A 25,000-nucleotide genomic window follows, 5' to 3' on the forward strand; every position below is an offset into this window, starting at 1 on the left:
TCGATTTCTCTTGCTCAGAAAGACTTAGAAAGTTGATAATTGTGGGCAATGTTAGAAATGTCATTGAGAAACAAGAATTATGTAAAAGAATTGATGTAAGTCATTGTTTCCAAGAGAAAGGGAGACAGGAGTGTAAAAAAAGCGTTGTTTTTGGACGGCCAAGAAGAAAGGACTGTGTTTTGCGATTTCTCTTGCTCAGAAAGACTTAGAAAGTTGATAATTGTGGGCAATGTTAGAAATGTCATGAGAAACAAGAATTATGTAAAAGAATTGATGTAAGTCATTGTTTCCAAGAGAAAGGGAGACAGGAGTGTAAAAAAGCGTTGTTTTTGGACGCCAATGAAGAAATGACTATGTTTTGCGATTTCTCCTGCTCAGAAAGACTTAGAAAGTTGATAATTGTGGGCAATGTTAGAAATGTCATGAGAAACAAGAATTATGTAAAAGAATTGATGTAAGTCATTGTTTCCAAGAGAAAGGGAGACAGGAGTGTAAAAAAGCGTTGTTTTTGGACGCCAATGAAGAAATGACTATGTTTTGCGATTTCTCCTGCTCAGAAAGACTTAGAGAAGTTGATAATTGTGGGCAATGTTAGAAATGTCATGAGAAACAAGAATTATGTAAAAGAATTGATGTAAGTCATTGTTTCCAAGAGAAAGGGAGACAGGAGTGTAAAAAAGCGTTTGTTTTTGGACGGCCAATGAAGAAATGACTATGTTTTGCGATTTCTCCTGCTCAGAAAGACTTAGAAAGTTGATAATTGTGGGCAATGTTAGAAATGTCATGAGAAACAAGAATTATGTAAAAGAATTGATGTAAGTCATTGTTTCCAAGAGAAAGGGAGACAGGAGTGTAAAAAAGCGTTGTTTTTGGACGGCAATGAAGAAATGACTATGTTTTGCGATTTCTCCTGCTCAGAAAGACTTAGAAAGTTGATAATTGTGGGGCAATGTTAGAAATGTCATGAGAAACAAGAATTATGTAAAAGAATTGATGTAAGTCATTGTTTCCAAGAGAAAGGGAGACAGGAGTGTAAAAAAGCGTTGTTTTTGGGACGCCAATGAAGAAATGACTATGTTTTGCGATTTCTCCTGCTCAGAAAGACTTAGAAAGTTGATAATTGTGGGCAATGTAAGAAATGTCATGAGAAACAAGAATTATGTAAAAGAATTGATGTAAGTCATTGTTTCCAAGAGAAAGGGAGACAGGAGTGTAAAAAAAGCGTTGTTTTAGGACGCCAATGAAGAAATGACTATGTTTTGCGATTTCTCTCTGCTCAGAAAGACTTAGAAAGTTGATAATTGTGGGCAATGTAAGAAATGTCATGAGAAACAAGAATTATGTAAAAGAATTGATGTAAGTCATTGTTTCCAAGAGAAAGGGAGACAGGAGTGTAAAAAAAGCGTTGTTTTTGGACGCCAAGGAAGAAATGACTATGTTTTGCGATTTCTCCTTGCTCAGAAAGACTTAGAAAGTTGATAATTGTGGGCAATGTTAGAAATGTCATGAGAAACAAGAATTATGTAAAAGAATTGATGTAAGTCATTGTTTCCAAGAGAAAGGGAGACCGGAGTGTAAAAAAGCGTTGTTTTTGGACGCCAATGAAGAAATGACTATGTTTTGCGATTTCTCCTGCTCAGAAAGACTTAGAAAGTTGATAATTGTGGGCAATGTAAGAAATGTCATGAGAAACAAGAATTATGTAAAAGAATTGATGTAAGTCATTGTTTCCAAGAGAAAGGGAGACAGGAGTGTAAAAAAAGCGTTGTTTTTGGGACGCCAATGAAGAAATGACTATGTTTTGCGATTTCTCCTGCTCAGAAAGACTTAGAAAGTTGATAATTGTGGGCAAGTTAGAAATGTCATGAGAAACAAGAATTATGTAAAAGAATTGATGTAAGTCATTGTTTCCAAGAGAAAGGGAGACAGGAGTGTAAAAAAGCGTTGTTTTTGGACGCCAATGAAGAAATGACTATGTTTTGCGATTTCTCTTGCTCAGAAAGACTTAGAAAGTTGATAATTGTGGGCAATGTTAGAAATGTCATGAGAAACAAGAATTATGTAAAAGAATTGATGTAAGTCATTGTTTCCAAGAGAAAGGGGAACAGGAGTGTAAAAAAGCGTTGTTTTTTGGACGGCCAATGAAGAAATAACTATGTTTTGCGATTTCTCCTGCTCAGAAAGACTTAGAAAGTTGATAATTGTGGGCAATGTAAGAAATGTCATGAGAAACAAGAATTATGTAAAAGAATTGATGTAAGTCATTGTTTCCAAGAGAAAGGGAGACAGGAGTGTAAAAAGCGTTGTTTTTGGACGCCAATGAAGAAATGACTGTTTTGCGATTTTCTCTTGCTCAGAAAGACTTAGAAAGTTGATAATTGTGGGCAATGTAAGAAATGTCATGAGAAACAAGAATTATGTAAAAGAATTGATGTAAGTCATTGTTTCCAAGAGAAAGGGAGACAGGAGTGTAAAAAAAGTGTTGTTTTTGGACGCCAATGAAGAAATGACTATGTTTTGCGATTTCTCTTGCTCAGAAAGACTTAGAAAGTTGATAATTGTGGGCAATGTAAGAAATGTCATGAGAAACAAGAATTATGTAAAAGAATTGATGTAAGTCATTGTTCCCAAGAGAAAGGGAGACAGGAGTGTAAAAAAAGTGTTGTTTTTTGGACGCCAATGAAGAAATGACTATGTTTTGCGATTTCTCTTGCTCAGAAAGACTTAGAAAGTTGATAATTGTGGGCAATGTTAGAAATGTCATGAGAAACAAGAATTATGTAAAAGAATTGATGTAAGTCATTGTTTCCAAGAGAAAGGGAAACAGAGTGTAAAAAAGCGTTGTTTTTGGACGGCAATGAAGAAATGACTATGTTTTGCGATTTCTCCTGCTCAGAAAGACTTAGAAAGTTGATAATTGTGGGCAATGTTAGAAATGTCATGAGAAACAAGAATTATGTAAAAGAATTGATGTAAGTCATTGTTTCCAAGAGAAAGGGAGACAGGAGTGTAAAAAAGCGTTGTTTTTGGACGGCAATGAAGAAATGACTATGTTTTGCGATTTCTCCTGCTCAGAAAGACTTAGAAAGTTGATAATTGTGGGCAATGTAAGAAATGTCATGAGAAACAAGAATTATGTAAAAGAATTGATGTAAGTCATTGTTTCCAAGAGAAAGGGAGACAGGAGTGTAAAAAAAGTGTTGTTTTTGGACGCCAATGAAGAAATGACTATGTTTTGCGATTTCTCTTGCTCAGAAAGACTTAGAAAGTTGATAATTGTGGGCAATGTTAGAAATGTCATGAGAAACAAGAATTATGTAAAAGAATTGATGTAAGTCATTGTTTCCAAGAGAAAGGGAAACAGGAGTGTAAAAAAGCGTTGTTTTTGGACGGCAATGAAGAAATGACTATGTTTTGCGATTTCTCCTGCTCAGAAAGACTTAGAAAGTTGATAATTGTGGGCAATGTTAGAAATGTCATGAGAAACAAGAATTATGTAAAAGAATTGATGTAAGTCATTGTTTCCAAGAGAAAGGGAGACAGGAGTGTAAAAAAAGTGTTGTTTTTGGACGCCAATGAAGAAATGACTATGTTTTGCGATTTCTCTTGCTCAGAAAGACTTAGAAAGTTGATAATTGTGGGCAATGTTAGAAATGTCATGAGAAACAAGAATTATGTAAAAGAATTGATGTAAGTCATTGTTTCCAAGAGAAAGGGAACAGGAGTGTAAAAAAGCGTTGTTTTTGGACGGCAATGAAGAAATGACTATGTTTTGCGATTTCTCCTGCTCAGAAAGACTTAGAAAGTTGATAATTGTGGGCAATGTTAGAAATGTCATGAGAAACAAGAATTATGTAAAAGAATTGATGTAAGTCATTGTTTCCAAGAGAAAGGGAGACAGGAGTGTAAAAAAGCGTTGTTTTTGGACGCCAAGGAAGAAATGACTATGTTTTGCGATTTCTCTTGCTCAGAAAGACTTAGAAAGTTGATAATTGTGGGCAATGTTAGAAATGTCATGAGAAACAAGAATTATGTAAAAGAATTGATGTAAGTCATTGTTTCCAAGAGAAAGGGAAACAGGAGTGTAAAAAAGCGTTGTTTTTGGACGGCCAATGAAGAAATAACTATGTTTTGCGATTTCTCCTGCTCAGAAAGACTTAGAAAGTTGATAATTGTGGGCAATGTAAGAAATGTCATGAGAAACAAGAATTATGTAAAAGAATTGATGTAAGTCATTGTTTCCAAGAGAAAGGGAGACAGGAGTGTAAAAAAGCGTTGTTTTTGGACGCCAATGAAGAAATGACTGTTTTGCGATTTCTCTTGCTCAGAAAGACTTAGAAAGTTGATAATTGTGGGCAATGTAAGAAATGTCATGAGAAACAAGAATTATGTAAAAGAAATGATGTAAGTCATTGTTTCCAAGAGAAAGGGAGACAGGAGTGTAAAAAAAGTGTTGTTTTTGGACGCCAATGAAGAAATGACTATGTTTTGCGATTTCTCTTGCTCAGAAAGACTTAGAAAGTTGATAATTGTGGGGCAATGTAAGAAATGTCATGAGAAACAAGAATTATGTAAAAGAATTGATGTAAGTCATTGTTTCCAAGAGAAAGGGAGACAGGAGTGTAAAAAAAGTGTTGTTTTTGGACGCCAATGAAGAAATGACTATGTTTTGCGATTTCTCTTGCTCAGAAAGACTTAGAAAGTTGATAATTGTGGGCAATGTTAGAAATGTCATGAGAAACAAGAATTATGTAAAAGAATTGATGTAAGTCATTGTTTCCAAGAGAAAGGGAAACAGGAGTGTAAAAAAGCGTTGTTTTTGGACGGCAATGAAGAAATGACTATGTTTTGCGATTTCTCCTGCTCAGAAAGACTTAGAAAGTTGATAATTGTGGGCAATGTTAGAAATGTCATGAGAAACAAGAATTATGTAAAAGAATTGATGTAAGTCATTGTTTCCAAGAGAAAGGGAGACAGGAGTGTAAAAAAGCGTTGTTTTTGGACGGCCAATGAAGAAATGACTATGTTTTGCGAGTTCTCCTGCTCAGAAAGACTTAGAAAGTTGATAATTGTGGGCAATGTAAGAAATGTCATGAGAAACAAGAATTATGTAAAAGAATTGATGTAAGTCATTGTTTCCAAGAGAAAGGGAGACAGGAGTGTAAAAAAAGTGTTGTTTTTGGACGCCAATGAAGAAATGACTATGTTTTGCGATTTCTCTTGCTCAGAAAGACTTAGAAAGTTGATAATTGTGGGCAATGTTAGAAATGTCATGAGAAACAAGAATTATGTAAAAGAATTGATGTAAGTCATTGTTTCCAAGAGAAAGGGAAACAGGAGTGTAAAAAAAGCGTTGTTTTTGGACGGCAATGAAGAAATGACTATGTTTTGCGATTTCTCCTGCTCAGAAAGACTTAGAAAGTTGATAATTGTGGGCAATGTTAGAAATGTCATGAGAAACAAGAATTATGTAAAAGAATTGATGTAAGTCATTGTTTCCAAGAGAAAGGGAGACAGGAGTGTAAAAAGCGTTGTTTTTGGACGCAAATGAAGAAATGACTATGTTTTGCGATTTCTCTTGCTCAGAAAGACTTAGAAAGTTGATAATTGTGGGCAATGTTAGAAATGTCATGAGAAACAAGAATTATGTAAAATAATTGAATTGATTCCTTCAATGCTGGTGTTGAGATGTATAAGAGATGTAGGTCAGTAGGCAAGCAATACCTACAGCCACACCACCCTGAACAAGCCCAATCTCGTCTGATCTTTGAAGCTAAGGAGGGCAGGCCTGGTTAGTACTTGGATGGGAGACCACATGGAAATACCAGGTGCTGTAGGTTGTTTTTTTTCATTTTATTTTCTCTCTTGTTCCTGCTTCCTTCAATGCTGGTGTTGAAATGTATAAGAGATGTACGTCAGTAGGCAAGCAATACCTACAGTAAACCACCCTGAACATGCCCAATCTGATCTGATCTTGGAAGCTAAGCAGGGCCGGGCCTGGTTAGTACATGGATGGGAGACCACCTGGGAATACCAGGTGCTGTAGGTTTTTTTTTTCTCTGTTGTTCCTGCTTCCTTCAATGCTGGTGTTGAGATGTATAAGAGATGTAGGTCAGTAAGCAAGCAAGCAATACCTACAGTCACACAACCCTGAAAAAGCCCAATCTCATCTGATCTTAGAAGCTAAGCAGGGCCAGGCCTGGTTAGTACTTGGATGAGAGACCACATGGGAATACCAGGTGCTGTAGGTTGTTTTTTTTCATTTTATTTTCGCTCTTGTTCCTGCTTCCTTCAATGCTGGTGTTGAAATGTATAAGAGATGTACGTCAGTAAGCAAGCAATACCTACAGTAAACCACCCTGAACATGTCCAATCTGATCTGATCTTGAAAGCTAAGAAGGGCCGGGCCTGGTTAGTACTTGGATGGGAGACCACCTGGGAATACCAGGTGCTGTAGATTTTTTTTTTCAGTTTATTTTCTCTCTTGTTCCTGCTTCTTTCAATGCTGGTGTTGAGATGTATAAGAGATGTAGGTCAGTATGCAAGCAATACTTGCAGCCACACCACCCTGAACAAGTCCAATCTTGTCTGATCTTGGAAACTAAGCAGGGCTGGGCTTGGTTAGTACTTGGATGGGAGACCACCTGGGAATACCATTTGCTGTAGGTTTTTTTTTTTGGTTTTTTTATCTCTCTTGTTCCTGCTTCCTTCAATGCTGGTGTTGAGATGTATAAGAGATGTAGGTCAGTATGCAAGCAATACTTGCAGCCACACCACCCTGACATGCCCAATCTCATCTGATCTTGGAAGCTAAGCAGGGCTGGGCCTGATTAGTACTTGGATGGGAGACCACCTGGAATACCAGGTGCTGTAGGTTTTTTTTTTTCATTTTATTTGTCTCTCTTGTTCCTGCTTCCTTCAATTCTGGTGTTGAGATGTATAAGAGATGTAGGTCAGTAGGCAAGCAATACCTACAGTAAACAACCCTGAACAAGCCCAATCTCAACTGATCTTTGAAGCTAAGGAGGGCCGGGCCTGGTTAGTACTTGGATGGAAGACCACATGGGAATACCAGGTGCTGTAGGTTTTTTTTTTTCATTTTATTTTCTCTCTTGTTCCTGATTCCGTCAATGCTGGTGTTCAGATGTATAAGAGATGTACGTCAGTAGGCAAGCAATACCTACAGTAAACCACCCTGAACATGCCCAATCTGATCTGATCTTGGAAGATAAGCAGAGCCGGGCCTGGTTAGTACTTGGATGGGAGACCACCTGGGAATACCAGGTGCTGTAGGTTTTTTTTTTCATTTTATTTTCTCTCTTGTTCCTGCTTCCTTCAATGCTAGTGTTGAGATGTATAAGAGATGTAGGTCAGTAGACAAGCAATACCTGCAGCCACACCACCCTGAACAAGTCCAATCTTGTCTGATCTTGGAAACTAAGCAGGGCTGGGCTTGGTTAGTACTTGGATGGGAGACCACCTGGGAATACCATTTGCTGTAGGTTTTTTTTTGGTTTTTTTTATCTCTCTTGTTCCTGCTTCCTTCAATACTAGTGTTGAGATGTAGGTCAGTAGGCAAGCAATACCTACTGCCTCCCCACCCTGAACAAGCCCAATCTCATCTGATCTTAAAAACTAAGCAGGCCGGGCCTGGTTAGTACTTGGATGGGAGACCACCTGGGAATACCAGGTGCTGTAGGTTTTTTTTTTTTGTTTGTTTTTCTCTCTTGTTACTGCTTCCTTCAATGATGGGTGTGAGATGTATAGGAGATGTAGGTCAGTAGGCAAACAATACGTACAGTCCACCACCCTGAACATGCCCAATCTCATCTGATCTTGGAAGCTAAGCAGGGCCAGGCCTGATTAGTACTTGGATGGGAGACCACCTGGGAATACCAGGTGCTGTAGGTTTTTTTTTTTTCATTTTATTTTCTCTCTTGTTCCTGCTTCCTTCAATGCTGGTGTTGAGATGTATAAGAGATGTAGGTCAGTAGACAAGCAATACCTACAGTAAACAACCCTGAACAAGCCCAATCTCAACTGATCTTTGAAGCTAAGGAGGGCCGGGCCTAGGTTAGTACTTGGATGGGAGACCACATGGGAATACCAGGTGCTGCAGGTTTTTTTTTTTTCATTTTATTTTCTCTCTTGTTCCTGATTCCGTCAATGCTGGTGTTCAGATGTATAAGAGATGTACGTCAGTAGACAAGCAATACCTACAGTAAACCACCCTGAACATGCCCAATCTGATCTGATCTTGGAAGCTAAGCAGGGCTGGGCCTGGTTAGTACTTGGATGGGAGACCACCTGGGAATACCAGGTGCTGTAGGTTTTTTTTTTTTCATTTTATTTTCTCTCTTGTTCCTGCTTCCTTCAATGCTGGTGTTGAGATGTATAAGAGATGTAGGTCAGTAAGCAAGCAAGCTACCTACAGCCGCACCACCCTGAACAAGTCAAATCTTGTCTGATCTTGGAAGCTAAGTAGGGCTGGGCTTGGTAGTACGTGTGGATGGGAGACCACCTGGGAATACCATTTGCTGTAGGTTTTTTTTTTTTTTATCTCTCTTGTTCCTGCTTCCTTCAATGCTAGTGTTGAGATGTAGGTCAGTAGGCAAGCAATACCTACGGCCTCCCCACCCTGAACAAGCCCAATCTCATCTGATTTTAGAAACTAAGCAAGCCGGGCCTGGTTAGTACTTGGATGGGAGACCACCTGGGAATACCAGGTGCTGTAGGTTTTTTTTTTTTGTTTGTTCTTCTCTCTTGTTCCTGCTTCCTTCAATGCTGGTGTTGAGATGTAGGTCAGTAGACAAACAATACCTACAGTCAACCACCCTGAACATGCCCCAATCTCATCTGATCTTGGAAGCTAAACAGGGCCAGGCCTGATTAGTACTTGCATGGGAGACCACCTGGGAATACCAGGTGCTGTAGGGTTTTTTTTTTTTCGGTTTTATTTTCCCTCTTGTTCCTGCTTCCTTCAATGCTAGTGTTGAGATGTAGGTCAGTAGGCAAACAACACCTACAGCCACACCACAATGAACAAGCCCAATCTCATCTGATCTTGGAAGCTAAGCAGGTCCAGGCCTGGTTACTACTTGGATTGGAGACCACCTGGGAATACCAGGTGCTGTAGGTTTTTTTTTTCATTTTATTTTCTCTCTTGTTACTGCTTCCTTCAATGCTGGTGTTGAGATGTATAAGAGATGTAGGTCAGTAGGCAAGCAATACCTGCAGCCACACCACCCTGAACAAGTCCAATCTTTTCTGAGCTTGGAAGCTAAGCAGGGCTGGGCTTGGTTAGTACTTGGATGGAGACCACCTGGGAATACCATTTGCTGTAGGTTTTTTTTTTTGGTTTTTTTATCTCTCTTGTTCCTGCTTCCTTCAATACTAGTGTTGAGATGTAGGTCAGTAGGCAAGCAATACCTACAGCCTCCCCACCCTGAACAAGTCCAATCTCATCTGATCTTAGAAACTAAGCAGGCCAGGCCTGGTTAGTACTTGGATGGGAGACCACCTGGGAATACCAGGTGCTGTAGGTTTTTTTTTAAATTTTATTTTCTCTCTTGCTCCTGCTTCCTTCAATGCTGGTGTTGAGATGTATAAGAGATGTAGGTCAGTAGGCAAACAATACCTGCAGCCCCACCACCCTGAACAAGTCCAATCTTGTCTGATCTTGAAAGCTAAGCAGGGCTGGGCTTGGTTAGTACTTGGATGGAGACCACCTGGGAATACCATTTGCTATAGGTTTTTTTTTTGGTTTTTTTTATCTCTCTTGTTCCTGCTTCCTTCAATACTAGTGTTGAGATGTAGGTCAGTAGGCAAGCAATACCTACAGCCTCCCCACCCTGAACAAGCCCAATCTCATCTGATCTTAGAAACTAAGCAGGCCAGGCCTGGTTAGTACTTGGATGGGAGACCACCTGGGAATACCAGGTGCTGTAGGTTTTTTTTTTTGTTTGTTTTTCTCTCTTGTTCCTGCTTCCTTCAATGCTGGTGTTGAGATGTAGGTCAGTAGGCAAACAATACCTACAGTCAACCACCCTGAACATGCCAAATCTCATCTGATCTTGGAAGCTAAGCAGGGCCAGGCCTGATTAGTACTTGGATGGGAGACCACCTGGGAATACCAGGTGCTGTAGGGTTTTTTTTTTTCGGTTTTATTTTCCCTCTTGTTCCTGCTTCCTTCAATTCTAGTGTTGAGATGTAGGTCAGTAGGCAAACAACACCTACAGCCACACCACCCTGAACAAGCCCAATCTCATCTGATCTTTGAAGCTAAGCAGGGCCGGGCCTGGTTAGTACTTCGATGGGAGACCACCTGTGAATACCGGGTGCTGTAGGTTTTTTTTTTCTGTTGTTCCTGCTTCCTTCAATGCTGGTGTTGAGATGTATAAGAGATGTAGGTCAGTAAGCTAGCAAGCAATACCTACAGTCACACCACCCTGAAAAAGCCCAATTTCATCTGATCTTGGAAGCTAAGCAGGGCCAGGCCTGGTTAGTACTTGGATGGGAGACCACCTGCGAATACCAGGTGCTGTAGGTTTTTTTTTTTCATTTTATTTTCTCTCTTGTTCCTGCTTCCTTCAATGCTGGTGTTGAGATGTATAAGAGATGTAGGTCAGTAGGCAAGCAATACCTACAGTAAACAACCCTGAACAAGCCCAATCTCAACTGATCTTTGAAGCTAAGGAGGGCCGGGCCTGGTTAGTACTTGAATGGGAGACCACATGGGAATACCAGGTGCTGTAGGTTGTTTTTTTTCATTTTATTTTCTCTCTTGTTCCTGATTCCGTCAATGCTGGTGTTCAGATGTATAAGAGATGTACGTCAGTAGGCCAGCAATACCTACAGTCAACCACCCTGAACATGCCCAATCTCATCTGATCTTGGAAGCTAAGCAGAGCCAGGCCTGGTTAGGACTTGGATGGGAGACCACCTGGGAATACCAGGTGCTGTAGGGTTTTTCTTTTTCGGTTTTATTTTCCCTCTTGTTCCTGCTTCCTTCAATTCTAGTGTTCAGATATAGGTCAGTAGGCAAACAACACCTACAGCCACACCTCCCTGAACAAGCCCAATCTCATCTGATCTTGGAAGCTAAGCAAGGCTGGGCCTGGTTAGTACTTGGATGAGAGACCACCTGGGAATACCAGGTGCTGTATTTTTTTTTTTTTCGTTTTTTTTTCTCTCTTGTTCCTGCTTCCTTCAATGCTGTTGTTGAGATGTAGGTCAGTAGGCAAGCAATACCTACAGCCACACCACCCTGAACAAGCCCAATCTTGTCTGATCTTGGAAGTTAAACAGGGCTGGGCCTGGTTAGTACTTCGATGGGAGACCACCTGGGAATACCAGGTGCTGTAGGTTTTTTTTTTTTTCGTTTTTTTTTCTCTCTTGTTCCTGCTTCCTTCAATGCTGGTGTTGAGATGTATAAGAGATGTAGGTCAGTAGGCAAGCAATACCTACAGCAACTCCACCCTGAATAAGCCCAATCTCATCTGATTTTGGAAGCTAAGCAGGTCCAGGCCTTGTTAGTACTTGGATGGGAGACCACCTGGGAATACCAGGTGCTGTAGGTTTTTTTTTCTCTCTTGTTTCTGCTTCCTTCAATGCTGGTGTTGAGATGTATAAGAGATGTAGGTCAGTAAGCAAGCAATACCTACAGCCACACCACACTGAACAAGCCCAATCTTGTCTGATCTTGGAAGCTAAGCAGGGCAGGGCCTGGTTAATATTTGGATGGGAGACCACCTGGGAATACCAGGTACTGTAGGGTTTTTTTTTCTCTCTTGTTCCTGCTTCCTTCAATGCTGGTGTTGAGATGTATAAGAGATGTAGGTCAGTAGGCAAGCAATACCTACAGTCAACAACCCTGAGCATGCCCAATCTCATCAGATCTTGAAAGCAAAGCAGGGCTGGGCCTGATTAGTACTTGGATGGGAGACCACCTGGGAATACCAGGTGCTGTAGGTTTTTCTTTTCAATTTTTTTTCTCTCTTGTTCCTGCTTCCTTCAATGCTGGTGTTGAGATGTAGGTCAGTAGGCAAACAATACCTACAGCCACACCACCCTGAACAAGCCCAATCTCGTCTGATCTTGGAAGCTAAGCAGGCTGAGCTTGGTTAGTACTTGGATGGGAGTCCGGGGAATACCAGGTGCTGTAGGTTTTTTTTTTTTCGTTTTTTCGTTTTTTTGTTCTCTCTTGTTCGTGCTTCCTTCAATGCTGGTGTTGAGATGTATAAGAGATGTAGGTCAGTAGGCAAGCAATACCTACAGCCACACCGCCCTGAACATACCCAATCTCATCTGATCTTGAAAGCTAAGCAGTGCTGGGCCTGGTTATTACTTGGATGGGAGACCACCTGGGAATACCAGGATCTATAGGTCTTTTTTTTCTTTTTTTTTCTCTCTTGTTCCTGCTTCCTTCAATGCTGCTGTTGAGATGTTGGATGGGAGACCACCTGGGAATACCAGGTGCTGTAGGTTTTTTTTTTCATTTTTTTTTCTCTCTTGTTCCTGCTTCCTTCAATGCTGGTGTTGAGATGTATAAGAGATGTAGGTCAGTAGGCAAGAAATACCTACAGCCACACCACCCTGAACAATCCCAATCTCATCTGATCTTGGAAGTTAAGCAGGGCTGGGCTTGGTTAGTACTTGGATGGGAGACCACCTGGGAATACCATATGCTGTAGGTTTTTTTTTCTCTCTTGTTTCTGCTTCCTTCAATGCTGGTGTTGAGATGTATAAGAGATGTAGGTCAGTAGGCAAGCAATACCTACAGCCACACCACACTGAACAAGCCCAATCTCGTCTGATTTTGGAAGCTAAGCAGGGCAGGGCCTGGTTAATATTTGGATGGGAGACCACCTGGGAATACCAGGATCTATAGGTCTCTTTTTTCTTTTTTTTTCTCTCTTGTTCCTGCTTCCTTCAATGCTGCTGTTGAGATGTTGGATGGGAGACCACCTGGGAATACCAGGTGCTGTAGGTTTTTTTTTTTTCGTTTTTTCGTTTTTTTGTTCTCTCTTGTTCGTGCTTCCTTCAATGCTGGTGTTGAGATGTATAAGAGATGTAGGTCAGTAGGCAAGCAATACCTACAGCCACACCGCCCTGAACATACCCAATCTCATCTGATCTTGAAAGCTAAGCAGTGCTGGGCCTGGTTAGTACTTGGATGGGAGACCACCTGGGAATACCAGGATCTATAGGTCTTTTTTTTCTTTTTTTTTCTCTCTTGTTCCTGCTTCCTTCAATGCTGCTGTTGAGATGTTGGATGGGAGACCACCTGGGAATACCAGGTGCTGTAGGTTTTTTTTTTTTCGTTTTTTTTTCTCTCTTGTTCCTGCTTCCTTCAATGCTGGTGTTGAGATGTATAAGAGATGTAGGTCAGTAAGCAAGTAATACATACAGCCACACCACCCTGAACAAGCCCTATCTCATCTGATCTTGGAAGATAAGCAGCGTCGCTTCTGGTTAGTACTTGGATGGGAGACCACCTGGGAACACCAGGTGATGTAGGTTTTTTTTTCGGGTTCTTTTTCTCGCTTGTTCCTTCTTCCTTCAATGCTGGTGTTGAGATGTATAAGAGATGTAGGTCAGTAGGCAAGCAATGCCTACAGCCACACCACCCTGAACAAGCCCAATCTCGTCTGATCTTTGAAGCTAAGGAGGGCCGGGCCTGGTTAGTACTTGGAAGGGACACCACATGGGACACCACATGGGAATACCAGGTGCTGTAGGTTTTTTTTTCTCTCTTGTTTCTGCTTCCTTCAATGCTGGTGTTGAGATGTATAAGAGATGTAGGTCAGTAAGCAAGCAATACCTACAGCCACACCACACTGAACAAGCCCAATCTTGTCTGATCTTGGAAGCTAAGCAGGGCAGGGCCTGGTTAATATTTGGATGGGAGACCACCTGGGAATACCAGGTACTGTAGGGTTTTTTTTTCTCTCTTGTTCCTGCTTCCTTCAATGCTGGTGTTGAGATGTATAAGAGATGTAGGTCAGTAGGCAAGCAATACCTACAGTCAACAACCCTGAGCATGCCCAATCTCATCAGATCTTGAAAGCAAAGCAGGGCTGGGCCTGATTAGTACTTGGATGGGAGACCACCTGGGAATACCAGGTGCTGTAGGTTTTTCTTTTCAATTTTTTTTCTCTCTTGTTCCTGCTTCCTTCAATGCTGGTGTTGAGATGTAGGTCAGTAGGCAAACAATACCTACAGCCACACCACCCTGAACAAGCCCAATCTCGTCTGATCTTGGAAGCTAAGCAGGCTGAGCTTGGTTAGTACTTGGATGGGAGTCCGGGGAATACCAGGTGCTGTAGGTTTTTTTTTTTTCGTTTTTTCGTTTTTTTGTTCTCTCTTGTTCGTGCTTCCTTCAATGCTGGTGTTGAGATGTATAAGAGATGTAGGTCAGTAGGCAAGCAATACCTACAGCCACACCGCCCTGAACATACCCAATCTCATCTGATCTTGAAAGCTAAGCAGTGCTGGGCCTGGTTATTACTTGGATGGGAGACCACCTGGGAATACCAGGATCTATAGGTCTTTTTTTTCTTTTTTTTTCTCTCTTGTTCCTGCTTCCTTCAATGCTGCTGTTGAGATGTTGGATGGGAGACCACCTGGGAATACCAGGTGCTGTAGGTTTTTTTTTTCATTTTTTTTTCTCTCTTGTTCCTGCTTCCTTCAATGCTGGTGTTGAGATGTATAAGAGATGTAGGTCAGTAGGCAAGAAATACCTACAGCCACACCACCCTGAACAATCCCAATCTCATCTGATCTTGGAAGTTAAGCAGGGCTGGGCTTGGTTAGTACTTGGATGGGAGACCACCTGGGAATACCAGGATCTATAGGTCTTTTTTTTCTTTTTTTTTCTCTCTTGTTCCTGCTTCCTTCAATGCTGCTGTTGAGATGTTGGATGGGAGACCACCTGGGAATACCAGGTGCTGTAGGTTTTTTTTTTTTTCGTTTTTTTTTCTCTCTTGTTCCTGCTTCCTTCAATGCTGGTGTTGAGATGTATAAGAGATGTAGGTCAGTAAGCAAGTAATACCTACAGCCACACCACACTGAACAAGCCCAATCTCGTCTGATTTTGGAAGCTAAGCAGGGCAGGGCCTGGTTAATATTTGGATGGGAGACCACCTGGGAATACCAGGATCTATAGGTCTCTTTTTTCTTTTTTTTTCTCTCTTGTTCCTGCTTCCTTCAATGCTGCTGTTGAGATGTTGGATGGGAGACCACCTGGGAATACCAGGTGCTGTAGGTTTTTTTTTTTTCGTTTTTTCGTTTTTTTGTTCTCTCTTGTTCGTGCTTCCTTCAATGCTGGTGTTGAGATGTATAAGAGATGTAGGTCAGTAGGCAAGCAATACCTACAGCCACACCGCCCTGAACATACCCAATCTCATCTGATCTTGAAAGCTAAGCAGTGCTGGGCCTGGTTAGTACTTGGATGGGAGACCACCTGGGAATACCAGGATTTATAGGTCTTTTTTTTCTTTTTTTTTCTCTCTTGTTCCTGCTTCCTTCAATGCTGCTGTTGAGATGTTGGATGGGAGACCACCTGGGAATACCAGGTGCTGTAGGTTTTTTTTTTTTTCGTTTTCTTTTTCTCTCTTGTTCCTGCTTCCTTCAATGCTGGTGTTGAGATGTATAAAAGTTGTAGGTCAGTAAGCAAGCAATACCTACAGTCAACCACACTGAACATTCCCAATCTCATCAGATCTTGAAAGCTAAGCAGGGTTGGGCCTGATTAGTACTTGGATGGGAGACCACCTGGGAATACCAGGTGCTGTTGGTTTTTCTTTTAAATTTTTTTTCTCTCTTGTTCCTGCTTCCTTCAATGCTGGTGTTGAGATGTATAAGAGATGTAGGTCAGTAGGCAAGCAATAGCTACAGCAACTGCACCCTGAAAAAGCCCACTCTCATCTGATTTTGGAAGCTTAGCAGGTCCATGCCTTGTTAGTACTTGGATCGGAGACCACCTGGGAATACCAGGTGCTGTAGGTTTTTGTTTTTTTTTTCGGTTTTTTTTCTCTCTTGTTCCTGCTTCCTTCAATGCTGGTGTTGAGATGTATAAGAGATGTAGGTCAGTAAGCAAGCAATACCTACAGTAAACCACCCTGAACATGCCCAATCTCATCTGATCTTGGAAGCTAAGCAGGGCCGAGCCTGATTAGTACTTGGATGGGAGACCACCTGGGAATACCAGGTGCTTTATTTATTTATTATTTTCGGTTTTTTTTCTCTCTTGTTCCTGCTTCCTTCAATGCTGGTGTTGAGATGTATAAGAGATGTACGTCAGTAAGCCAGCAATACCTACAGTAAACCACCCTGAACATGCCCAATCTGATCTGATCTTGGAAGCTAAGCAGGGCCGGGCCTGGTTAGTACTTGGATGGGAGACCACCTGGGAATACTAGGTGCTGTAGCTTTTTTTTTTCATTTTATTTTCTCTCTCGTTCCTGCTTCCTTCAATGCTGGTGTTGAGATGTATAAGAGATGTAGGTCAGTAGGCAAGCAATACCTACAGCCACACCACTCTGAACAAGTCCAATCTTGTATGATCTTGGAAGCTAAGCAGGGCTGAGCTTGGTTAGTACTTGGATGGGAGACCACCTGGGAATACCATTTGCTGTAGGTTTTTTTTTTTGTTTTTTTTATCTCTCTTGTTCCTGCTTCCTTCAATGCTAGTGTTGAGATGTAGGTCAGTAGGCAAGCAATACCTACAGCCTCCCCACCCTGAACAAGCCCAATCTCATCTGATTTTAGAAACTAAGCAAGCCGGGCCTGGTTAGTACTTGGATGGGAGACCACCTGGGAATACCAGGTGCTGTAGGGTTTTTTTTTTCGGTTTTATTTTCCCTCTTGTTTCTTCTTCCTTCAATGCTGGTGTTGAGATGTATAAGAGATGTAGGTCAGTAGGCAAGCAATACCTACAGCAACTCCACCCTGAATAAGCCCAATCTCATCTGATCTTGGAAGATAAGCAGGGTCGCTTCTGGTTAGTACTTGGATGGGAGACCACCTGGGAACACCAGGTGATGTAGGTTTTTTTTTCGTTTTTTTTTCTCGCTTGTTCCTGCTTCCTTCAATGCTGGTGTTGAGATGTATAAGAGATGTAGGTCAGTAGGCAAGCAATACCTACAGCCACACCACCCTGAACAAGCCCAATCTCGTCTGATCTTTGAAGCTAAGGAGGGCCGGGCCTGGTTAGTACTTGGATGGGACACCACATGGGAATACCAGGTGCTGTAGGTTGTTTTTTTTCATTTTTTTTCTCTCTTGTTCCTGCTTCCTTCAATGCTGGTGTTGAGATGTATAAGAGATGTAGGTCAGTAGGCAAACAATACCTGCAGCCACACCACCCTGAACAAGTCCAATCTTGTCTGATCTTCGAAGCTAAGCAGGGCTGGGCTTGGTTAGTACTTGGATGGAGACCACCTGGGAATACCATTTGCTGTAGGTTTTTTTTTTTGTTTTTTTTATCTCTCTTGTTCCTGCTTCCTTCAATACTAGTGTTGAGATGTAGGTCAGTAGGCAAGCAATACCTACAGCCTCCCCACCCTGAACAAGCCCAATCTCATCTGATCTTGAAAGCAAAGCAGGGCCAGGCCTGATTAGTACTTGGATGGGAGACCACCTGGGAATACCAGGTGCTGTAGGTTTTTTTTTCTCTGTTTTTGGACGGCAATGAAGAAATGACTATGTTTTGCGATTTCTCTTGCTCAGAAAGACTTAGAAAGTTGATAATTGTGGGCAATGTTAGAAATGTCATGAGAAACAAGAATTGTGTAAAAGAATTGATGTAAGTCATTGTTTCCAAGAGTAAGAAAGACAGGAGTGTAAAAAAGCGTTGTTTTTGGACGCCAATGAAGAAATGACTATATTTTGCGATTTCTCTTGCTCAGAAAGACTTAGAAAGTTGATAATTGTGGGCAATGTTAGAAATGTCATGAGAAACAAGAATTATGTAAAAGAATTGATGTAAGTCATTGTTTCCAAGAGAAAGGGAGACAGGAGTGTAAAAAAGCGTTGTTTTTGGACGGCAATGAAGAAATGACTATGTTTTGCGATTTCTCCTGCTCAGAAAGACTTAGAAAGTTGATAATTGTGGGCAATGTAAGAAATGTCATGAGAAACAAGAATTATGTAAAAGAATTGATGTAAGTCATTGTTTCCAAGAGAAAGGGAGACAGGAGTGTAAAAAAGCGTTGTTTTTGGACGCCAATGAAGAAATGACTATGTTTTGCGATTTCTCTTGCTCAGAAAGACTTAGAAAGTTGATAATTGTGGGCAATGTTAGAAATGTCATGAGAAACAAGAATTATGTAAAAGAATTGATGTAAGTCATTGTTTCCAAGAGAAAGGGAGACAGGAGTGTAAAAAAGCGTTGTTTTTGGACGGCAATGAAGAAATGACTATGTTTTGCGATTTCTCCTGCTCAAAAAGACTTAGAAAGTTGATTATTTTCTCTCTTGTTCCTGCTTCCTTCAATGCTGGTGTTGAAATGTATAAGAGATGTAGGTCAGTAGGCAAGCAATACCTACAGTAAACCACCCTGAACATGCCCAATCTCATTTGATCTTGGAAGCTAAGCAGGGCCGGGCCTGATTAGTACTTGGATGGGAGACCACCTCGGAATACCAGGTGCTGTAGGTTTTTATTTTTTCCTTTTTTTTTCTCTCTTGTTCCTGCTTCCTTCAATGCTGGTATTGAAATGTATAAGAGATGTAGGTCAGTAGGCAAGCAATACCTACAGCCACACAACCCTGAACAAGCCCAATCTTGGAAGCTAAGCAGGGCTGGGCCTGGTTAGTACTTGGATGGGAGACCACCTGCGAATACAAGGTCCTGTAGGTTTTTTTTTTCTCTGTTGTTCCTGCTTCCTTCAATGCTGCTGTTGAGATGTATAAGAGATGTAGGTCAGTAGGCAAACAATACCTACAGCCACACAACCCTGAACAAGCCCTATCTCATCTGATCTTGGAAGCTAAGCAGAGTCAGGCCTGGTTAGTACTTGGATGGGAGACCACCTGGGGATACCAGGTGCTGTAGGTTTTTTTTTTTTTGTTTGTTTTTCTATCTTGTTCCTGCTTCCTTCAATGCTGGTGTTGAGATGTATAAGAGATGTAGGTCAGTAGGCAAACAATACGTACAGTCAACCACCCTGAACATGCCCAATCTCATTTGATCTTGGAAGCTAAGCAGGGCCGGGCCTGATTAGTACTTGGATGGGAGACCACCTCGGAATACCAGGTGCTGTAGGTTTGTTTTTTTGTTTTTTTTTTAACTCTCTTGTTCCTGCTTCCTTCAATGCTAGTGTTGAGATGTAGGTCAGTAGGCAAACAATACCTACAGCCACACCACCCTGAACAAGCCCAATCTTGTCTGATCATGGAAACTAAGCAGGCTGAGCTTGGTTAGCACTTGGATGGGAGTCCACCGGGGAATACCAGGTGCTGTAGGTTTTTTTTTTTATGTTTTTTGTTCTCTCTTGTTCGTGCTTCCTTCAATGCTGGTGTTGAGATGTATAAGAGATGTAGGTCAGTAAGCAAGCAAGCAAGCAATACCTACAGCTGCACCACCCTGCGCAAGCCCAATCTTGTCTGATCTGGGAAGCTAAGAAGAGCCAGGCCTGATTAGTACTTGGATGGTAGAAAACTAGGAATACCTGGTGCTTTAGGTTTTTGGTTTTTTTTTTCGTTTTTTTTTCTCTCTTGTTCCTGCTTCCTTCAATGCTGGTATTGAAATGTATAAGAGATGTAGGTCAGTAGGCAAGCAATACCTACAACCACACCACCCTGCACAAGCCCAATCTTGTCTGATCTTGGAAGCTAAGCAGGGCTGGACTTGGCTAGTACTTGGATGGGAGACCACCTTGGAATACCTGGTGCTGTAGGTTTTTTTTTTTTAATTTTTTTTCTCTCTTGTTCCTGCTTCCTTCAATGCTGGTGTTGAGATGTAGGTCAGTAGGCAAACAATACCTACAGCCACACCACCCTGAACAAGCCCAATCTCATCTGATCTTGGAAGCTAAGCAGGGTGAGCTTGGTTAGTACTTGGATGGGAGTCCACCTGGGAATACCAGGTGCTGTAGGTTTTTTTTTTTTCGTTTTTTTGTTCTCTCTTGTTCGTGCTTCCTTTAATGCTGGTGTTGAGATGTATAAGAGATGTAGTTCAGTAGGCAAGTAGTACCTACAACCACAACACCCTGCACAAGCCCAATCTTGTCTGATCTTAGAAGCTAAGCAGGGCCAGGCTTGATTAGTACTTGGATGGTAGAACAACTAGGAATACCTGGTGCTTTTGTTTTTTGTTTTTTTTTCGTTTTTTTTTCTCTCTTGTTCCTGCTTCCTTCAATGCTGGTATTGAAATGTATAAGAGATGTAGGTCAGTAGACAAGCAATACCTACAACCACACCACCCTGCACAAGCCCAATCTTGTCTGATCTTGGAAGTTAAGCAGGGCTGGACTTGGTTAGTACTTGGATGGGAGACCACCTGGGAATACCAAATGCTGTAGGTTTTTTTTTTTTTGGTTTTTTTTTCTCTCTTGTTCCTGCTTCCTTCAATGCTAGTGTTGAGATGTAGGTCAGTAGGCAAGCAATACCTACAGCCACACCACCCTGAGCAAGCCCAATCTCATCTGATCTTGGAAGCTAAGCAGGCTGGGCCTGGTTAGTACTTGGATGGGAGACCACCTGGGAATACCAGGTGCTGTAGATTTTTTTTTTTATGTTTTTTTTTCTCTCTTGTTCCTGCTTCCTTCAATGCTGGTGTTGAGATGTATAAGAGATGTAGGTCAGTAGGCAAGCAATACCTACAGTAAAGCACCCTGAACATACCCAATTTCATCTGATCTTGGAAGCTAAGCAGGCTGAGCTTGGTTAGTACTTGGGTGGGAGTCCATCTGGGAATACCAGGTGCTGTAGGTTTTTTTTTTTTCATTTTATTTTCTCTCTTGTTCCTGCTTCCTTCAATGCTAGTGTTGAGATGTAGGTCAGTAGCCAAGCAATACCTACAGCCACACCACCCTGAACAAGCCCAATCTCATCTGATCTTGGAAGCTAAGCAGGCTGAGCTTGGTTAGTACTTGGATGGGAGTCCACCTGGGAATACCAGGTGCTGTAGGTTTTTTTTTTTCGTTTTTTTGTCCTCTCTTTTTCGTGCTTCCTTTAATGCTGGTGTTGAGATGTATAATAGATGTAGTTCAGTAGGCAAGCAATACCTACAACCACACCACCCTGCGCAAGCCCAATCTTGTCTGATCTGGGAAGCTAAGAAGAGCCAGGCCTGATTAGTACTTGGATGGTAGAAAACTAGGAATACCTGGTGCTTTAGGTTTTAGTTTTTTTTTTCATTTTTTTTTCTCTCTTGTTCCTGCTTCCTTCAATGCTGGTATTGAAATGTATAAGAGATGTAGGTCAGTAGGCAAGCAATACCTACAACCACACCACCCTGCACAAGCCCAATCTTGTCTGATCTTGGAAGCTAAGCAGGGCTGGACTTGGTTAGTACTTGGATGGGAGACCACCTGGGAATACCAAATGCTGTAGGTTTTTTTTTTTCTCTCTCTTGTTCCTGCTTCCTTCAATGCTAGTGTTGAGATGTAGGTCAGTAGACAAGCAATACCTACAGCCACACCACCCTGAACAAGCCCAATCTCGTCAGATCTTGGAAGCTAAGCAGGGCTGGGCCTGATTAGTACTTGGATGGGAGACCACCTTGGAATACCTGGTGCTGTAGGTTTTTTTTTTTCAATTTTTTTTCTCTCTTGTTCCTGCTTCCTTCAATGCTGGTGTTGAGATGTAAGTCAGTAGGCAAACAATACCTACAGCCACACCACCCTGAACAAGCCCAATCTCATCTGATCTTGGAAGCTAATCAGGCTGAGCTTGGTTAGTACTTGGATGGAAGTCCACCTGGGAATACCAGGTGATGTAGGTTTTTTTTTTTTCGTTTTTTTGTTCTCTCTTGTTCGTGCTTCCTTTAATGCTGGTGTTGAGATGTATAAGAGATGTAGTTCAGTAGGCAAGTAGTACCTACAACCACAACACCCTGCACAAGCCCAATCTTGTCTGATCTTGGAAGCTAAGCAGGGCCAGGCTTGATTAGTACTTGGATGGTAGAACAACTAGGAATACCTGGTGCTTTTGTTTTTTGTTTTTTTTTCGTTTTTTTTTCTCTCTTGTTCCTGCTTCCTTCAATGCTGGTATTGAAATGTATAAGAGATGTAGGTCAGTATGCAAGCAATACCTACAACCACACCACCCTGCACAAGCCCAATCTTGTCTGATCTTGGAAGTTAAGCAGGGCTGGACGTGGTTAGTACTTGGATGGGAGACCACCTGGGAATACCAAATGCTGTAGGTTTTTTTTTTTTGGTTTTTTTTTCTCTCTTGATCCTGCTTCCTTCAATGCTAGTGTTGAGATGTAGGTCAGTAGGCAAGCAATACCTACAGCCACACCACCCTGAGCAAGCCCAATCTCATCTGATCTTGGAAGCTAAGCAGGCTGGGCCTGGTTAGTACTTGGATGGGAGACCACCTGGGAATACCAGGTGCTGTAGATTTTTTTTTTTATGTTTTTTTTTCTCTCTTGTTCCTGCTTCCTTCAATGCTGGTGTTAAGATGTATAAGAGATGTAGGTCAGTAGACAAACAATATCTACAGTCAACCACCCTGAACATGCCCAATCTCATCTGATCTTGGAAGCTAAGGAGGGCCAGGCCTGATTCGTACTTGGATGGGAGACTACCTGGGAATACCAGGTGCTGTAGGGTTTTTTTTTTTCATATTTTTTTCCCTCTTGTTCCTGCTTCCTTCAATGCTGGTGTTGAGATGTATAAGAGATGTAGGTCAGTAGGCAAGCAATAGCTACAGCAACTCCACCCTGAATAAGCCCAATCTCATCTGATTTTGGAAGCTTAGCAGGGCCAGGCCTTGTTAGTACTTGGATGGGAGACCACCTGGGAATACAAGGTGCTGTAGATTTTTTTTTTCTCTCTTGTTCCTGCTTCCTTCAATGCTGGTGTTGAGATGTATAAAAGATGTAGGTCATTAAGCAAGCAATACCTATAGTCAACCACTCTGAACATGCCCAATCTCGTCGGATCTTGGAAGGTAAGCAGGGCTGGGCCTGATTAGTACTTGATGGGAGACCACCTGGGAATACCAGGTGCTATAGGTTTTTTTTTTCAATTTTTTTTCTCTCTTGTTCCTGCTTCCTTCAATGTTGGTGTTGAGATGTAGGTCAGTAGGCAAACAATACCTACAGCCACACCACCCTGAACAAGCCCAATCTTGTCTGATCTTGGAAGCTAAGCAGGCTGAGCTTGGTTTGTACTTGGATGGGAGTCCACCTGGGAATACCAGGTGCTGTAGGTTTTTTTTTTCGTTTTTTTGTTCTCTCTTGTTCGTGCTTCCTTCAATGCTGGTGTTGAGATGTATAAGATATGTAGGTCAGTAGGCAAGCAATACCTACAGCCACACCCCCGTGAACATACCCAATCTCGTCTGATCTTGGAAGCTAAGCAGTGCTGGGCCTGGTTAGTACTTGGATGGGAGACCACCTGGGAATACCAGGTGCTGTAGGGTTTTTTTTTCATTTTTTTTTTCTCTTGTTCCTGCTTCCTTCAATTTTTTCTCTATTGTTCCTGCTTCCTTCAATGCTGGTATTGAAATGTATAAGAGATGTAGGTCAGTAAGGAAGCAATACCTACAGCCACACCACCCTGAACAAGCCCAATCTTGTCTGATCTTGGAAGTTAAGCAGGGCCGGGCCTGGTTAGTACTTGGATGGGAGACCACCTGGGAATAGCAGGTGCTGTAGGTTTTTTTTCTTTTTTTTTTCTCTCTTGTTCCTGCTTCCTTCAATGCTGGTGTTGAGATTAATAAGAGATGTAGGTCAGTAAGCAAACAATACCTACAGCCACACCAACCTGAACAAGCCCAATCTCGTCTGATCTTGGAAGATAAGCAGGGCCGGGCTTGGTTAGTACTTGGATGGGAGACCACCTGGGAATACAAGTTGCTGTAGGTTTTTTTTTTCTCTCTTGTTCCTGCTTCCTTCAATGCTAATGTTGAGATGTATAAGAGATGTAGGTCAGTAAACAAATAATACGTACAGCCACACCACCCTGAACAAGACCTATCTCATCTGATCTTGGAAGCTAAGCAGGGTCACTGCTGGTTAGTACTTGGATGGGAGACCCCCTCGAAATACAAGGTGCTGTAGGTTTTTTTTTACGTTTTTTTTTCTCTCTTGTTCCTGCTCGCTTCAATGCTGGTGTTCAGATGTATAAGAGATGTAGGGCAGTAAGCAAGCAATACCTACAGCCACACCACCCTGAAAAAGCCCAATCTCATCTGATCTTGGAAGCTAAGCAGGGCCAGGCCTGGTTAGTACTTGGATGGGAGACCACCTGGGAATACAAGGTGCTGTAGGTTTTTTTGTTCTATGTTGTTCCTGCTTCCTTCAATGCTGGTGTTGAGATGTATAAGAGATGTAGGTCAGTAAGCAAGTAATACATACAGCCACACCACGCTGAACAAGCCCAATCTTGTCTGATCTTGGAAGCTAAGCAGAGCAGGGCTTGGGTAATATTTGGAAGGGAGACCACCTGGGAATACCAGGTGCTGTAGGTTTTTTATTTCTTTTTTTTTTCTCTCTTGTTCCTGCTTCCTTGAATGCTAGTGTTGAGATGTAGGTCAGTAGGCAGGCAATACCTACAGCCACACCACCCTGAACAAGCCCAACCTTGTCTGATCTTGGAAGCTAAGCAGGCTGGGCCTGGTTAGTACTTGGATGGGAAACCACCTGGGAATATAAGGTGCTGTAGGTTTTTTTTTACGTTTTTTTTTCTCTCTTGTTCCTGCTCGCTTCAATGCTGGTGTTGAGATGTATAAGAGATGTAGGGCAGTAAACAAGCAATACCTACAGCCACACCACCCTGAACAAGTCCAATCTCATCTGACCTTGGAAGCTAAGCAGGGCTGGG

General features: G+C 41.8%; 10 non-coding genes and 66 pseudogenes across 10 annotated transcripts in view; all 76 read left to right on the forward strand.

The window, feature by feature from the left end:
• The first annotated feature begins 5,722 nt into the window (after positions 1-5,722).
• Positions 5,723-5,840, forward strand: LOC142102528 (5S ribosomal RNA; annotated as a pseudogene).
• A 91-nt stretch (positions 5,841-5,931) lies between these two features.
• Positions 5,932-6,049, forward strand: LOC142102432 (5S ribosomal RNA; annotated as a pseudogene).
• Positions 6,050-6,132: 83 nt separating this feature from the next.
• On the forward strand, positions 6,133-6,251 carry LOC142102442 (5S ribosomal RNA; annotated as a pseudogene).
• Positions 6,252-6,342: 91 nt separating this feature from the next.
• Positions 6,343-6,460, forward strand: LOC142102541 (5S ribosomal RNA; annotated as a pseudogene).
• Positions 6,461-6,550: 90 nt separating this feature from the next.
• Positions 6,551-6,669, forward strand: LOC142102501 (5S ribosomal RNA; annotated as a pseudogene).
• Positions 6,670-6,760: 91 nt separating this feature from the next.
• LOC142102439 (5S ribosomal RNA) lies at positions 6,761-6,877 on the forward strand (annotated as a pseudogene).
• Positions 6,878-6,969: 92 nt separating this feature from the next.
• LOC142102596 (5S ribosomal RNA) lies at positions 6,970-7,087 on the forward strand (annotated as a pseudogene).
• Positions 7,088-7,178: 91 nt separating this feature from the next.
• LOC142102443 (5S ribosomal RNA) lies at positions 7,179-7,296 on the forward strand (annotated as a pseudogene).
• A 90-nt stretch (positions 7,297-7,386) lies between these two features.
• On the forward strand, positions 7,387-7,505 carry LOC142102488 (5S ribosomal RNA; annotated as a pseudogene).
• A 79-nt stretch (positions 7,506-7,584) lies between these two features.
• LOC142102559 (5S ribosomal RNA) lies at positions 7,585-7,702 on the forward strand (annotated as a pseudogene).
• Positions 7,703-7,793: 91 nt separating this feature from the next.
• On the forward strand, positions 7,794-7,911 carry LOC142102449 (5S ribosomal RNA; annotated as a pseudogene).
• A 303-nt stretch (positions 7,912-8,214) lies between these two features.
• On the forward strand, positions 8,215-8,332 carry LOC142102594 (5S ribosomal RNA). The gene has a single exon (XR_012679281.1). It is a non-coding gene; the product is annotated as a 5S ribosomal RNA (ribosomal RNA).
• A 288-nt stretch (positions 8,333-8,620) lies between these two features.
• On the forward strand, positions 8,621-8,738 carry LOC142102572 (5S ribosomal RNA; annotated as a pseudogene).
• An 80-nt stretch (positions 8,739-8,818) lies between these two features.
• On the forward strand, positions 8,819-8,937 carry LOC142102495 (5S ribosomal RNA; annotated as a pseudogene).
• An 83-nt stretch (positions 8,938-9,020) lies between these two features.
• On the forward strand, positions 9,021-9,139 carry LOC142102568 (5S ribosomal RNA; annotated as a pseudogene).
• Positions 9,140-9,229: 90 nt separating this feature from the next.
• On the forward strand, positions 9,230-9,347 carry LOC142102584 (5S ribosomal RNA; annotated as a pseudogene).
• An 80-nt stretch (positions 9,348-9,427) lies between these two features.
• On the forward strand, positions 9,428-9,545 carry LOC142102566 (5S ribosomal RNA; annotated as a pseudogene).
• Positions 9,546-9,833: 288 nt separating this feature from the next.
• Positions 9,834-9,951, forward strand: LOC142102525 (5S ribosomal RNA; annotated as a pseudogene).
• A 79-nt stretch (positions 9,952-10,030) lies between these two features.
• Positions 10,031-10,148, forward strand: LOC142102461 (5S ribosomal RNA; annotated as a pseudogene).
• Positions 10,149-10,230: 82 nt separating this feature from the next.
• Positions 10,231-10,349, forward strand: LOC142102549 (5S ribosomal RNA). Its single transcript, XR_012679277.1, has one exon. It is a non-coding gene; the product is annotated as a 5S ribosomal RNA (ribosomal RNA).
• An 81-nt stretch (positions 10,350-10,430) lies between these two features.
• LOC142102571 (5S ribosomal RNA) lies at positions 10,431-10,549 on the forward strand. Its single transcript, XR_012679279.1, has one exon. It is a non-coding gene; the product is annotated as a 5S ribosomal RNA (ribosomal RNA).
• Positions 10,550-10,640: 91 nt separating this feature from the next.
• LOC142102587 (5S ribosomal RNA) lies at positions 10,641-10,758 on the forward strand (annotated as a pseudogene).
• Positions 10,759-10,849: 91 nt separating this feature from the next.
• Positions 10,850-10,967, forward strand: LOC142102510 (5S ribosomal RNA; annotated as a pseudogene).
• Positions 10,968-11,049: 82 nt separating this feature from the next.
• On the forward strand, positions 11,050-11,168 carry LOC142102681 (5S ribosomal RNA; annotated as a pseudogene).
• An 80-nt stretch (positions 11,169-11,248) lies between these two features.
• On the forward strand, positions 11,249-11,367 carry LOC142102682 (5S ribosomal RNA). The gene has a single exon (XR_012679321.1). It is a non-coding gene; the product is annotated as a 5S ribosomal RNA (ribosomal RNA).
• Positions 11,368-11,460: 93 nt separating this feature from the next.
• On the forward strand, positions 11,461-11,579 carry LOC142102512 (5S ribosomal RNA; annotated as a pseudogene).
• A 78-nt stretch (positions 11,580-11,657) lies between these two features.
• Positions 11,658-11,776, forward strand: LOC142102497 (5S ribosomal RNA; annotated as a pseudogene).
• A 79-nt stretch (positions 11,777-11,855) lies between these two features.
• LOC142102466 (5S ribosomal RNA) lies at positions 11,856-11,973 on the forward strand (annotated as a pseudogene).
• Positions 11,974-12,052: 79 nt separating this feature from the next.
• Positions 12,053-12,167, forward strand: LOC142102588 (5S ribosomal RNA; annotated as a pseudogene).
• Positions 12,168-12,268: 101 nt separating this feature from the next.
• LOC142102476 (5S ribosomal RNA) lies at positions 12,269-12,387 on the forward strand (annotated as a pseudogene).
• Positions 12,388-12,576: 189 nt separating this feature from the next.
• On the forward strand, positions 12,577-12,695 carry LOC142102435 (5S ribosomal RNA). Its single transcript, XR_012679265.1, has one exon. It is a non-coding gene; the product is annotated as a 5S ribosomal RNA (ribosomal RNA).
• A 78-nt stretch (positions 12,696-12,773) lies between these two features.
• On the forward strand, positions 12,774-12,892 carry LOC142102557 (5S ribosomal RNA; annotated as a pseudogene).
• A 200-nt stretch (positions 12,893-13,092) lies between these two features.
• Positions 13,093-13,211, forward strand: LOC142102680 (5S ribosomal RNA; annotated as a pseudogene).
• Positions 13,212-13,402: 191 nt separating this feature from the next.
• On the forward strand, positions 13,403-13,521 carry LOC142102590 (5S ribosomal RNA; annotated as a pseudogene).
• Positions 13,522-13,611: 90 nt separating this feature from the next.
• LOC142102582 (5S ribosomal RNA) lies at positions 13,612-13,742 on the forward strand (annotated as a pseudogene).
• A 78-nt stretch (positions 13,743-13,820) lies between these two features.
• Positions 13,821-13,939, forward strand: LOC142102498 (5S ribosomal RNA; annotated as a pseudogene).
• A 79-nt stretch (positions 13,940-14,018) lies between these two features.
• On the forward strand, positions 14,019-14,136 carry LOC142102467 (5S ribosomal RNA; annotated as a pseudogene).
• Positions 14,137-14,215: 79 nt separating this feature from the next.
• Positions 14,216-14,330, forward strand: LOC142102589 (5S ribosomal RNA; annotated as a pseudogene).
• A 101-nt stretch (positions 14,331-14,431) lies between these two features.
• LOC142102477 (5S ribosomal RNA) lies at positions 14,432-14,550 on the forward strand (annotated as a pseudogene).
• A 189-nt stretch (positions 14,551-14,739) lies between these two features.
• Positions 14,740-14,858, forward strand: LOC142102613 (5S ribosomal RNA; annotated as a pseudogene).
• Positions 14,859-15,050: 192 nt separating this feature from the next.
• LOC142102558 (5S ribosomal RNA) lies at positions 15,051-15,169 on the forward strand (annotated as a pseudogene).
• A 200-nt stretch (positions 15,170-15,369) lies between these two features.
• LOC142102445 (5S ribosomal RNA) lies at positions 15,370-15,488 on the forward strand (annotated as a pseudogene).
• Positions 15,489-15,681: 193 nt separating this feature from the next.
• LOC142102672 (5S ribosomal RNA) lies at positions 15,682-15,799 on the forward strand (annotated as a pseudogene).
• Positions 15,800-16,104: 305 nt separating this feature from the next.
• LOC142102522 (5S ribosomal RNA) lies at positions 16,105-16,222 on the forward strand (annotated as a pseudogene).
• A 93-nt stretch (positions 16,223-16,315) lies between these two features.
• LOC142102473 (5S ribosomal RNA) lies at positions 16,316-16,433 on the forward strand (annotated as a pseudogene).
• A 90-nt stretch (positions 16,434-16,523) lies between these two features.
• On the forward strand, positions 16,524-16,642 carry LOC142102551 (5S ribosomal RNA; annotated as a pseudogene).
• An 80-nt stretch (positions 16,643-16,722) lies between these two features.
• Positions 16,723-16,840, forward strand: LOC142102595 (5S ribosomal RNA; annotated as a pseudogene).
• Positions 16,841-16,932: 92 nt separating this feature from the next.
• LOC142102520 (5S ribosomal RNA) lies at positions 16,933-17,051 on the forward strand (annotated as a pseudogene).
• An 89-nt stretch (positions 17,052-17,140) lies between these two features.
• On the forward strand, positions 17,141-17,259 carry LOC142102687 (5S ribosomal RNA; annotated as a pseudogene).
• Positions 17,260-17,349: 90 nt separating this feature from the next.
• Positions 17,350-17,467, forward strand: LOC142102598 (5S ribosomal RNA; annotated as a pseudogene).
• Positions 17,468-17,547: 80 nt separating this feature from the next.
• LOC142102462 (5S ribosomal RNA) lies at positions 17,548-17,666 on the forward strand (annotated as a pseudogene).
• Positions 17,667-18,542: 876 nt separating this feature from the next.
• Positions 18,543-18,660, forward strand: LOC142102614 (5S ribosomal RNA; annotated as a pseudogene).
• Positions 18,661-18,940: 280 nt separating this feature from the next.
• LOC142102451 (5S ribosomal RNA) lies at positions 18,941-19,059 on the forward strand (annotated as a pseudogene).
• Positions 19,060-19,151: 92 nt separating this feature from the next.
• Positions 19,152-19,269, forward strand: LOC142102679 (5S ribosomal RNA; annotated as a pseudogene).
• A 515-nt stretch (positions 19,270-19,784) lies between these two features.
• LOC142102472 (5S ribosomal RNA) lies at positions 19,785-19,903 on the forward strand (annotated as a pseudogene).
• Positions 19,904-19,983: 80 nt separating this feature from the next.
• LOC142102436 (5S ribosomal RNA) lies at positions 19,984-20,101 on the forward strand (annotated as a pseudogene).
• Positions 20,102-20,408: 307 nt separating this feature from the next.
• Positions 20,409-20,527, forward strand: LOC142102447 (5S ribosomal RNA; annotated as a pseudogene).
• An 82-nt stretch (positions 20,528-20,609) lies between these two features.
• Positions 20,610-20,727, forward strand: LOC142102673 (5S ribosomal RNA; annotated as a pseudogene).
• Positions 20,728-20,819: 92 nt separating this feature from the next.
• Positions 20,820-20,936, forward strand: LOC142102564 (5S ribosomal RNA; annotated as a pseudogene).
• Positions 20,937-21,017: 81 nt separating this feature from the next.
• On the forward strand, positions 21,018-21,135 carry LOC142102463 (5S ribosomal RNA; annotated as a pseudogene).
• Positions 21,136-21,441: 306 nt separating this feature from the next.
• LOC142102469 (5S ribosomal RNA) lies at positions 21,442-21,560 on the forward strand (annotated as a pseudogene).
• Positions 21,561-21,631: 71 nt separating this feature from the next.
• On the forward strand, positions 21,632-21,750 carry LOC142102428 (5S ribosomal RNA). Its single transcript, XR_012679264.1, has one exon. It is a non-coding gene; the product is annotated as a 5S ribosomal RNA (ribosomal RNA).
• An 80-nt stretch (positions 21,751-21,830) lies between these two features.
• LOC142102577 (5S ribosomal RNA) lies at positions 21,831-21,948 on the forward strand (annotated as a pseudogene).
• A 307-nt stretch (positions 21,949-22,255) lies between these two features.
• On the forward strand, positions 22,256-22,374 carry LOC142102485 (5S ribosomal RNA; annotated as a pseudogene).
• An 81-nt stretch (positions 22,375-22,455) lies between these two features.
• Positions 22,456-22,573, forward strand: LOC142102674 (5S ribosomal RNA; annotated as a pseudogene).
• A 92-nt stretch (positions 22,574-22,665) lies between these two features.
• Positions 22,666-22,783, forward strand: LOC142102548 (5S ribosomal RNA; annotated as a pseudogene).
• A 92-nt stretch (positions 22,784-22,875) lies between these two features.
• LOC142102530 (5S ribosomal RNA) lies at positions 22,876-22,994 on the forward strand (annotated as a pseudogene).
• Positions 22,995-23,073: 79 nt separating this feature from the next.
• LOC142102478 (5S ribosomal RNA) lies at positions 23,074-23,190 on the forward strand (annotated as a pseudogene).
• A 79-nt stretch (positions 23,191-23,269) lies between these two features.
• On the forward strand, positions 23,270-23,387 carry LOC142102544 (5S ribosomal RNA; annotated as a pseudogene).
• A 91-nt stretch (positions 23,388-23,478) lies between these two features.
• On the forward strand, positions 23,479-23,597 carry LOC142102583 (5S ribosomal RNA). Its single transcript, XR_012679280.1, has one exon. It is a non-coding gene; the product is annotated as a 5S ribosomal RNA (ribosomal RNA).
• A 119-nt stretch (positions 23,598-23,716) lies between these two features.
• LOC142102458 (5S ribosomal RNA) lies at positions 23,717-23,835 on the forward strand. Its single transcript, XR_012679267.1, has one exon. It is a non-coding gene; the product is annotated as a 5S ribosomal RNA (ribosomal RNA).
• An 88-nt stretch (positions 23,836-23,923) lies between these two features.
• Positions 23,924-24,042, forward strand: LOC142102641 (5S ribosomal RNA; annotated as a pseudogene).
• Positions 24,043-24,330: 288 nt separating this feature from the next.
• LOC142102537 (5S ribosomal RNA) lies at positions 24,331-24,449 on the forward strand. Its single transcript, XR_012679275.1, has one exon. It is a non-coding gene; the product is annotated as a 5S ribosomal RNA (ribosomal RNA).
• Positions 24,450-24,528: 79 nt separating this feature from the next.
• On the forward strand, positions 24,529-24,647 carry LOC142102529 (5S ribosomal RNA; annotated as a pseudogene).
• A 79-nt stretch (positions 24,648-24,726) lies between these two features.
• Positions 24,727-24,844, forward strand: LOC142102552 (5S ribosomal RNA; annotated as a pseudogene).
• A 90-nt stretch (positions 24,845-24,934) lies between these two features.
• Positions 24,935-25,000, forward strand: part of LOC142102560 (5S ribosomal RNA) — a 119-nt gene continuing 53 nt past the window's right edge. Inside the window, exon 1 of the ribosomal RNA XR_012679278.1 lies at positions 24,935-25,000. This exon is cut by the window's right edge and continues 53 nt beyond it. This is a non-coding gene — a ribosomal RNA (5S ribosomal RNA).

The sequence above is a fragment of the Mixophyes fleayi genome, chromosome 9 (assembly GCF_038048845.1).
Source record: "Mixophyes fleayi isolate aMixFle1 chromosome 9, aMixFle1.hap1, whole genome shotgun sequence".
In the NCBI taxonomy this organism is placed as follows: Eukaryota; Metazoa; Chordata; class Amphibia; order Anura; family Limnodynastidae; genus Mixophyes; species Mixophyes fleayi.